The 9,936-nt window shown below is 32.0% G+C and overlaps 1 long non-coding RNA gene across 1 annotated transcript; it reads left to right on the top strand.

Moving 5' to 3' along the window:
* Nucleotides 1-959: 959 nt before the first annotated feature.
* On the top strand, nucleotides 960-8,586 carry LOC129959152 (uncharacterized). The gene is made up of 3 exons (XR_008783412.1): nucleotides 960-1,100; nucleotides 4,936-5,134; nucleotides 5,904-8,586. It is a non-coding gene; the product is annotated as an uncharacterized LOC129959152 (long non-coding RNA).
* The last annotated feature ends 1,350 nt before the right edge of the window (nucleotides 8,587-9,936 follow it).

Below are 9,936 nucleotides of genomic sequence, written 5' to 3'. Positions count from 1 at the left end.
CGTTGACATTCATTATGGTATAGCTTAAGACGCTGTGATGGCGTGTTGATGAAGTCTCCTCTTCAGAAGCTAAGGAGCAGTTTATGCGAGATCAGATTTCGCTAAAGATCTGTTGGTCATATTGGTCTGACAATGACAGGAAAAGCACTTACTGTGGACCAACGGTTCATACGTTGTCGCAGTGCAGTAGAATTTTCTGCATCGGAAAAAAACTGTAACATCCGTTCCTGAAGTCCTCGTGTTGTTGCGAAAAATGGATGTTCATTCAACAAATCAAATGAAAACCTATAGCAACGCTTTACTACTGGATTCAGTAGGAAGAAAAACTTTTTTTTATCATAACTTGGTTATTTTTATTCCTACTTTTCATTGAAGATAATTCGAAAGATCTAATATCAGGAAAAACATGAAGATGGAAAAAGATGTGAAACATAATTGAAAATCCATAATTAATTCATATTATGTTAATGGTTCTTTTGAAATCCTAATTTTGGGGATTTCTTTCGTAATTTTGAACCTGGTCACATGACAAGATTACCACCACACTGTCCTCATGTTCATGTCTCCACACGACATTAAAATGAGGATGTTTCGACAAAGATAATACCGCCAAGACCACAACGACGGAGAATTTTCGGTAAATTCCGATCTCAAAACACAAGCCTGAGTATCAAAACTAAAACTTTGTTGCCAATCCGCTTCGATTTTCTTAATTAATCATGAATAAAAAATAATTAAGTACAGAAGATTAAAAATCAAAACTTTTCCTCGAACCTAAATCCTGCAGGATCCGCTTGGCGTCAAGACCGTCTGTTTAGAAAGTCTCATCTGCTTCACTGAAAGTGCCGCTCGGAAGAAATTTAGAAAAAAATAGGGAGGAATGTGTCAAATTACATGTTCATTCAAATACTATAAAAGGAAGATCCTTAGATTGTTTTCGGACTTTTTGTTGAATTTATTTATTGTCTGTGGCACCTACGGTTATGCAATAACACGAACAAATTAGCGCAATTGTTAATAGCCGTCCCTAGATGCGATGTTTAGACAGCACGTGTCTTTGAGGAGACCATATTATCAAGCCTTGTTCAAGTCTTGATGTGGTAAGTTTTTTAATTTGTTTTAGTTAATAGGTTATTTTCATAGAAGTTATAAGATTTTAATAATATTTAGATTTTAAATCTTTGTACTCGGAAAAGTAACTTGATGAATAATTATGCACTTAATACAAGGATTTGTTTATTGTACCGAAAAATATAATTGTTTAAAGTTGAATTAACCCACAAAAAATGAAGGAACATTTTCTAACAACTCTGTAGGTATTTTAAATCAAAATTTAAATTAATTAAATGTCAAAATGTTGCGCCGCTTTGAATGGTGCCTCTCGGGAGACATCCGAGTACAAAGGGTTAATAAAATTCTTTCAGATTTGTTAGAAACCGAACTTTGTTTAATTTTCTCACGCTTCTTGATGTTAATTCTGAAATTGTTCATTTGTGAACTATTTAATGTAATTTTAAATAGGCAAATATATTAATTATCGATTCACTCTTAATCCTTAGTAGAAGGTGTTATGCTTTAGTAGATTTGAGGGACGAAAATGTGCTACCAGAATACGTAGAAACAATAATAAAACGGGTTAAAATCTAAACTGGAAAATTTTTATTAAAAATAGTTTATTTAAAAACGGAATTTTTTTTGTCAAATACCGGAGGAGTGAGGAATCAAGATGAAAATTGCAAGCATGTGAGGTCATAAAAGATGCAAAACATTATGCAACAATATCATAAGAACTCTTAAGTTTTAAAAAGTATTGGTGATATGATCAATCTCAAGATCGTTCAATCTATTTACTCCAGATTTAATCTTATCCTACTTGAAGCATGCACTTGACAATCAAATTAAAATACATCTAAATTACGCTTGTCCGAGTGGCTTGTCTTCGAATTTTATATACAAATTTGAATTTTAAAACTCTAGAATTCGATAAAAGAGTAAGAATTCAAAATTCAATATCTTCAGAGCAGAGGTCCCCAAATTGTGGGTTGTGATAAGATCGTAAATGGGTATTTATCTTTCCGCTGTTTGTACTTGGTGTAAATGTGGTGTGGGCTTATGAATCTTCATAAACCGCGCATTAGAAAGGTTTCTTTTGAATTCACACAACCCGCTCTCGGCAAGACTGTGCGCTGTTCCTCTGTAAAAATTCAATGCCCTGAGGATAAATTGGGTCACGATGTTTTGAAAGCTTGAGTTCTGCCTTAAAATATTTCTGTCTGATATTGTTTAAATGCATTTCGAACTTCCAGACTTTCATAAAACTACTTCCAGTAATGAATAGAATGGTATTCTCATTCCATTTAGGATTTAAAAGTACTCGAGTTTCCTGCAATTCAAATTCTTTACAATGCAAACTTCGATAGTTGGACAAAAAAATCTTTCTGCAATTATTTGAACATTGCGCTAAATAAAATTCCATCTTACTCTGCGTTTTGAAGTCTACGTTGATTGAGGCTGGCGCAGTCCAAATTATCCAAACACTGCACATTATTCTATATTTAGTTACTACATGTTAAAACCTTTTGTCTGCCTGTGGTCTGTCTTGCATATGCTAAACAATCTGTATAAGGATTTATAATTTTTTGTTCACCATTTGAAAATTTTCAAATTAAAATGCACAATTTTTCAAACGGTAGCAACCGACCTGGAATGTAAATTCCTCATATGAAATTGTATAAATATTTACGAAACTTATCAGGATACTAGACCGATTGTAAAATTCTTGCCTGCTATGAATTGCTACTTAAAACAACACTTTTTAAAACTTGAATTTATATTTTATAATTTTAATATAACTTGTATATTAAAAATTTAACATAAACCAGATTTGGCTGTTAATGAAAATAGCGGGAATGGTCACTCGGAAACTTCTCGCATGATCTAATGTTATTCTCCTCCCCAATCCGCATAAAATTGTAGAATTTGAGCAACCCCATGAGTGTTCACATTATTTTCAAAACTCGCACATGAGTTGTGTGTTTTTTGTATAGTAAAGAAACCGGTATTTCTATACAATTGCTTGTCATTGGCAGATAATAGCTACGCAAGAACCTATTGGAGTGATCCTTTATGATTAATCCCTAGGATGCAGTTAATACACAAATATTTAAAAATCGAATGCATTTTGGAAGAATTTTCGGGTTATTTAAACCAATACTTGGCCCAAAATTACATTTGTAAATTACCAGATTTACGCTTTTGAGTTTATCACATTTGCGTGCATGTAAAACTACAGACCGACAATCACACCCTTGATTTGCCACAAATTTTTAAAACTAATCTGAACTATTAAAATGTTAAATCTATGTATTAAATTTTAGTCATCTAGTTCTTTTAGATTGATTTATTGTGTTAACCTATATTCGTTCAGCCGTACATATTTTTGAATGGATTGCATTCAAAATTTATTTCAAATTTTGTACAAGATAATATACCAAATTTCATCTGATTAGTAGTGAGTATCTTGTTCACCGACACAACTTCAAAAATGTGATTTACGGCCTCCGGAAGGTCCAAATTAAGACTAATAATTTAGGTTAGTTTTCTTTTCGAAACAATGGTAATGTGAAAAGCAGGAACGCAAACAACTAATTCAGTAGGTTCGATTAGATAGAATTCGAATGAAATAATTTTTAATTATATCAAAGGATTGAAATTAGAATTACAGAAAATTCTAGAAAATCCTTTATTTGTAAAATTAAAGTTTTGAAAATATCTTCTACCAAATACAGAATTGTATATTTGCTCAAGTATGATTTGTTAAAAGCATGGACGAACCAAGGGAAATAATTCCAATAGATTGTTACTACGTTGTCTAAAATTGAAATCAAAATTGAAAACTGTATTAGAAGTCAATTTTTTAAATCTCCGTTTTCTACCAAAAAGCAATTGACTGTGAATGCTGCATTTTCAACAGATGTTGCTTTGTTACTTTAGAAAAATTATCTTAAATTTTATCACACTGAAAATTTTTCATAACCGTGTAGTATTTTTTGTTAATCTGTAAAAAAAAATTGCTAAATCTTCCGACTATTTCATAATATAAAGAACTATATAACGAAATGTTGAATCGGGGGGCATTCATAAATCTTGTTTTATATATCGACAGCAAACACACAATTCAAATAATATGACACAATAATTCAAATGGTTCTATCCAAGCTCTAGGAATAAGTCAAAATAGATGAAATTTTTCATTCTTATTCATAAATGAGCGAGTCGCTTCTGTTGAGCAATCGATTTGCCATGAATAATCTCTCGACGCATTTCGCATATTGAAATTAATCTGGCAACTCGCTCCCTAAAGTTGATTCATTTAGTTAAAAATGGTTTTTGCTTTTCTAATTGAAAGCATAGGTAGTTCTAAAAAATATTCAACAAAGAACCGAAATTCATTGAAGAAATTTTACCCGCCGAAGCGTTCATTTAATCGACTAGCTTTCCGATAATTCCAGAAATCTAGTGATCAAAAACTAATTAAATTTCTGTAGGTGTATTGGGTAACTTTATGAAGACAGTTATATAGAATACGACAAGAATTGTTTTACTAAATGCAAAAGAATTTCGCATTTCTATAATTGACGAATCTCCTGTTAATATAATTGAACTCCTCCAATTCTCCCTACCCTACCCACCACTCGTACTCTGTAATATCAATTATCCATGTTGCATCGGAATCGAAGTATAAAGGGTATTTCCTTACCGAGCTGGCAATTCCATAAAGCACACAAGTAATGCAATGATTAAATTTTTTCCTTGCTCCTCGAATAACGTATCTTAGAAGCCGTAGAAGAGTTGACTGTATTTTTATAAATATTTGCATCTTCAAATTGGAAAGCGTTTTCGCTATTTCACTGAAATACTTTTTTGCCTTTTCAGCTGATCGTCCAGTATTTTATCCTACAATGTAACTTATGGCAAACTATAAGATCCTGATGAATTTTGACCAAGCATTTAACATTAAATACGAGTTGGGATTCGTAAATTACGAAGTGAAGCAATTTACTGATGTTCAGTTCTTCCAAGTGTAACAAAATCGAATCCTTCGAAACAGCTGAAAACCCAGATCTGAATTCTTGTAAGTATTTTAGCATCCATTTTTTGTTATAGAAGCAGTAATTTGACATTTCATAAAGAATTGTTACACATTTAAATCTGTATGCTTGTTTTCATTAGTCATTTGAAAATAACATTTGTAATGGCTAAAAAAATTCTACAAATATAAAAAATATTTTTATCGAAACACGTAAATGTTTTCTTAAATGATCTTAAAATCCTTCTGCAGATTACTTATTGCTCTAACCTTCAGTAGTGCGTATTGACTGATATAAAGCAATTGTATTCATATCCGTTTGCAAACGAATGTCAAATATATTCTAATTCGAAGATATTCGCAGTTTATACCCTGAAAACTCGTATTTACGTAATCATCCAATTCTTGATATTTTTTGACATAGTGACGCTTAAATACTTTATCAAATTTAATAATTTTTTTAATCTTCTCAACAAAATGATTGTAATGCCAACTAAATGTTTCGTGAGCATGCTATCCTTTACCAGAAACCTGCAGTTAAATGAAAATTGAACCATCTTGAAGGATGAGCCACTATCGCCTTCTATTAATTTTTTTTCATACTGTCAGAACAGAAAATGTTTAAATGAAAACAATATCAATTGTTATTAATCAATTGTATGTTAAATTTAAACTGTTCTGCATTTTACTTAAGGGTACTAATCTGTTACGATGTTGAGGAAAAAAATTACCGAGAAACATTGATCCCAATTTCATTAGTATTGCATCTTTTTCTGAATTTATAATTATGTTTAAGATAATGGTTCTTTTTTAGGTTGATAAAAATGGGCAGTTTGTAAAGCACCATCTAAAGAGTATGCATATATCTATCGGAAAGCTGACTTTAGCTTTGAGCAAGTTAATCATCTGCCAAAACTTTGGAACCTTCACACTCCACTTCATTTGGTGTTAACCATCATCAACCTTGATGTTCACAAGTTCAATGGATCTAAGCCTTGTAAATAAGGGCCTGGGAGTGACTTTTTTATGTAAAGCAGTAGTAAGTCTAAAGATGCATTTTAAATATATTTGGAGCTTGTTTACCAATCCTCGGAGCTCGTTTTCAAATAGATTTACCAAAATAGATATTTAGCTTAAATTCTTAAATTGTACATGTGGACGCAAAACATAATGCAGTAAATATGAAATGAACTGTTAATGTATAAAACTTAAACCATCTTTGTAATGTTTATTTTCCAGTTCAAGCTATAAAACTGGCAATTACATGAAAATTGTTTTTTTTTTTAGAACAAGTTCAAAAACAAATGAGACAGGCTTCAATACGAAAATTTGATTTTTGATGCCGAATTCTGTAGAAACAAATCTATGAAAACTTTCAGTATTGTTTAATAAAGCAAAAGCATTAATTCCAATCTTGCATTAGTTAGGATTAAACTTGCAAAAGATGCCATTTAAATACATATTACTTACACCTGCTTGCAGATCCTGTTCTTTCATCTGGTCACAATACACAAGTTCCTTTAATCAAGGGTGTATGCTCTTCTATCTTTTAAAAAAATTATTGCTATGCAACTCGCAAATAACTTTCACTTGTAAGTTAATTTATTGATGAATGCGTTCAAATTTTATCTTGTTTTCTTATCTAATGAGTGAAATTAAGAATACATGTAAAATCACTTCTAATATCATAATTTAGGTTCAGCAAATTTCGAGCCTTACCGGTCAGCTATTTTACTCCACGTATGAATATTTGGGGTGTATTTTGCGACTAGAGTAGGTTCTTTACTACACATTTTCGGATTCTCGCACCTCTTGTGATTTAACTCCTTATTACAAAGTTAGAGATAATAGACAAAATAATAAGCAAATTTTCTCTATTCTAGGGAAGAATCCGCGCGCGCAATGCTAAGATTTCGAATTGATAAAAATGTGTGCGAAACAACTTAACATTCATCGTATGTAAAATTTCAATGGTAGAACTAGCCAATTTCGACGAGTATTGAATAATCGGATTACTAGGCTTCAACAACTGGTTGAAAGTATGAAGATAAGCTTCTTTGAAAGAAATTAAAGTATCAGTAGGATAGGTCAAGTCTTAAATAATGGGTTGGAAGCTCGTGTGGGTCGCGATAACGAACTGTAAGGTAACACCTTCAAAATTTCTCGAATTTGACAAGATGAATTCGAATTCATCTTGATCATAAACTTTTTAATCTTATTAAACTAACATTTAACCACTTTATATCGTGTAACATGGGTTGATAATTCAGTTTCGGTTGTATTTACCTTCATACCTCAAGTTTCGAATATTGTTAGTCATTGGTGGCTTCATCGAGACTTTGACTTGAAATGAATAATAAATGGCCCCAGGATAGGAAGGGAAGGAAGTTTGAACTTATTGAGATAAAAATGGAGGGCGGGATAGGTACCAGCCGGCTGGTAAGAGGGTGGGAATGAGAATGCTAGATAATTTCCTGTTACCCTTACTTTGTAAAGAAGCTTAACTTATACTTTCAGCTTTCAAATAACGGGCACATCAGATTCACAAATTGAGCGATGCATCAAATTTACATAGTCCCCATTTAACATCCGGTAATGAAAGTAAACTAAATATAGCAATCCGGTTCTCGCTTCTTAGTATTGAAAATTTCATCAAGATCTGTATCCCTCTTGAGCAAAGTTAACTGAACTTCAATTTGAAGTTATATATTTCGCATCGTTTTCCAGGTTATTGAATATGAAAAACTAGGCTAACTGTATGGTCATCGGTATTTCATCTGAATATTCATATTAAGAGTCGAATAGCTGCTTGGTATTGCGTCGTCAATTAATTTTTCTTAGTTAAATCGCATGGAGCAGGCTGATTCTCCATTCCTTGTACGAACATCTGGAAAGTTGAAGTTTAAATATCAAATTTCTAAGGGACCTCAATCGAACGAAATTCAATTTTATTAAATTACTTAAATACATTGATAAAAGCTTATCAATACATTGAACAAAGTACCAACTTTCTTTGCATTTACAAGTTCTAACATATTCGTTCAAGCATAATTCGAATAATTTCTATTTTGCTTAGTCTTAATATTCTGGCAACAAATTTATTTTATATTCAGAGGATTGGTGAACTGCTATTGAGCAATATGCTGTAATCTCAGAATGTGATTGTTTTACTATGCTTGTTAATTAGCTGATAGTTTAATCCTAATTTTATATACGATCTATACTTTATCAAAAGTTTTCTTACATGACATCAGTGCTAATTAAATTTGCTAAGCAAAAATGTATATAATCTGATTGTAAATGAATTTAATGTTCTCTTATATTTCCTGAATATCCAGCAACCTTCTGCTGACGCAAAGCCATTATTAGATTACCGATGTGTTTAATTGCTCCTAATTTATGCTCAAAATATTTATGTAGAATTGTATTGAATATTTATGTAGAATTGAATATACCAAGGCTGGGTGATGCTGTAATAAACCTTCACTTAAAATGGGCGAGATTCATGCCTTCTTGAGATTCATACAAGTTTCCCAATTTTTTTCTACATGGAATTTTTAAATGCTTGAACTGTAGCAAGTATTTCAATATCAACCTTTACAAACTTCATTCACAAGAAATTTAAAGCTGAATATTTCTGGATAGGAACATTTTTTAATAAGTGTTGAAATGTAACAAGTCATTTTAATAGAAGTCATTATCTTCAATCAGCTTATAGGTTTTAATGTTGAAAAAATCAGTGTTTACTTCCTAATAGGTGTGATTTAAAGCGAATTGCATATGCATCTTGCATACTATTCTACATCGGATAATATGCGTGTTCACTATGCTGGAAATTAGTTTTAGATATTATAACAATGCTCCTCCTGTCGAACTTGTTTCTTTTCGAGTTTGAAGGAACTAGAATATCTTGATAGCCAAAGGCATGTCATGATTCAGCACAATGGTACGATATGCATGCATTCTTGGCAACTACGCATTAATACATAACTTTTTTGTGACCTCTGCAAAATAAAACGCTATCGTCCAACGAAGGCTCACATCGCAGGATGGCATAATCATAGTATGATCTGCTACTTTCCTATATTTGCATCTCTTGGATATTGCAGTTTCTTCGATTTGGGTCTACAGTTGTGTCCTTGCTGAATTATATAGGCATATTAATTGCCTTGAAGTTTTAACCACTTTGATAATGGAGATTTGAGTACTTACACGATATTTAATGTCATATTTTTTATTGTCCATTTCAATTTTATCCTAAAGCATAAATTTTTCTGAGCTGTTGCCTGCATTTAAAACTTTATTCATCCCTTTACTTCGCTCATTTTTACGTTCACAAATCGCATTTAAAGTTAGAAATCAAATACATAAATGTATTCATAAATGTATTTAGTGTTTACTCTCTCCAGTGTAAATGCGGCCATTAATAAATCTAATGGCACTTATTTTGCAGCAAGTTGAATGAAGACTCCTCTCTACATTTAAGGCCTACTCTTCCTCGATGACACTCCTCTGAATAATGAGGCTTCTTTGCGTGATCGGTAAAATAGCGATCAAATCGTCTTTTCAGCTATTTGAATAAGGAACAAATGCTCGTTTTTATTTAAAAGAGGAAAGCTGTCAGGAGGGCGGGTGCTAGCTCAAGTGTCCTCCGCTGAAAGTGAAGTCGCATACCTTCAAATCAAAAGCCAAATACACTGAAATTTGACTTTGGGTTGGTTGTATTTATTCCCGTGCTAATTGTTTCAGATGAGCAATCCTTACTTTCTCTACATTCAATCTCATTCGAGATCGCAAATGACGAAACTAAATCAAATCAAATACATCCATTATTTCCTATTTATAAG

The sequence above is a fragment of the Argiope bruennichi genome, chromosome X1 (genome assembly GCF_947563725.1).
Source record: "Argiope bruennichi chromosome X1, qqArgBrue1.1, whole genome shotgun sequence".
Taxonomy (NCBI): Eukaryota; Metazoa; Arthropoda; class Arachnida; order Araneae; family Araneidae; genus Argiope; species Argiope bruennichi.
This window is presented reverse-complemented; position numbering and strand designations above follow the sequence as displayed.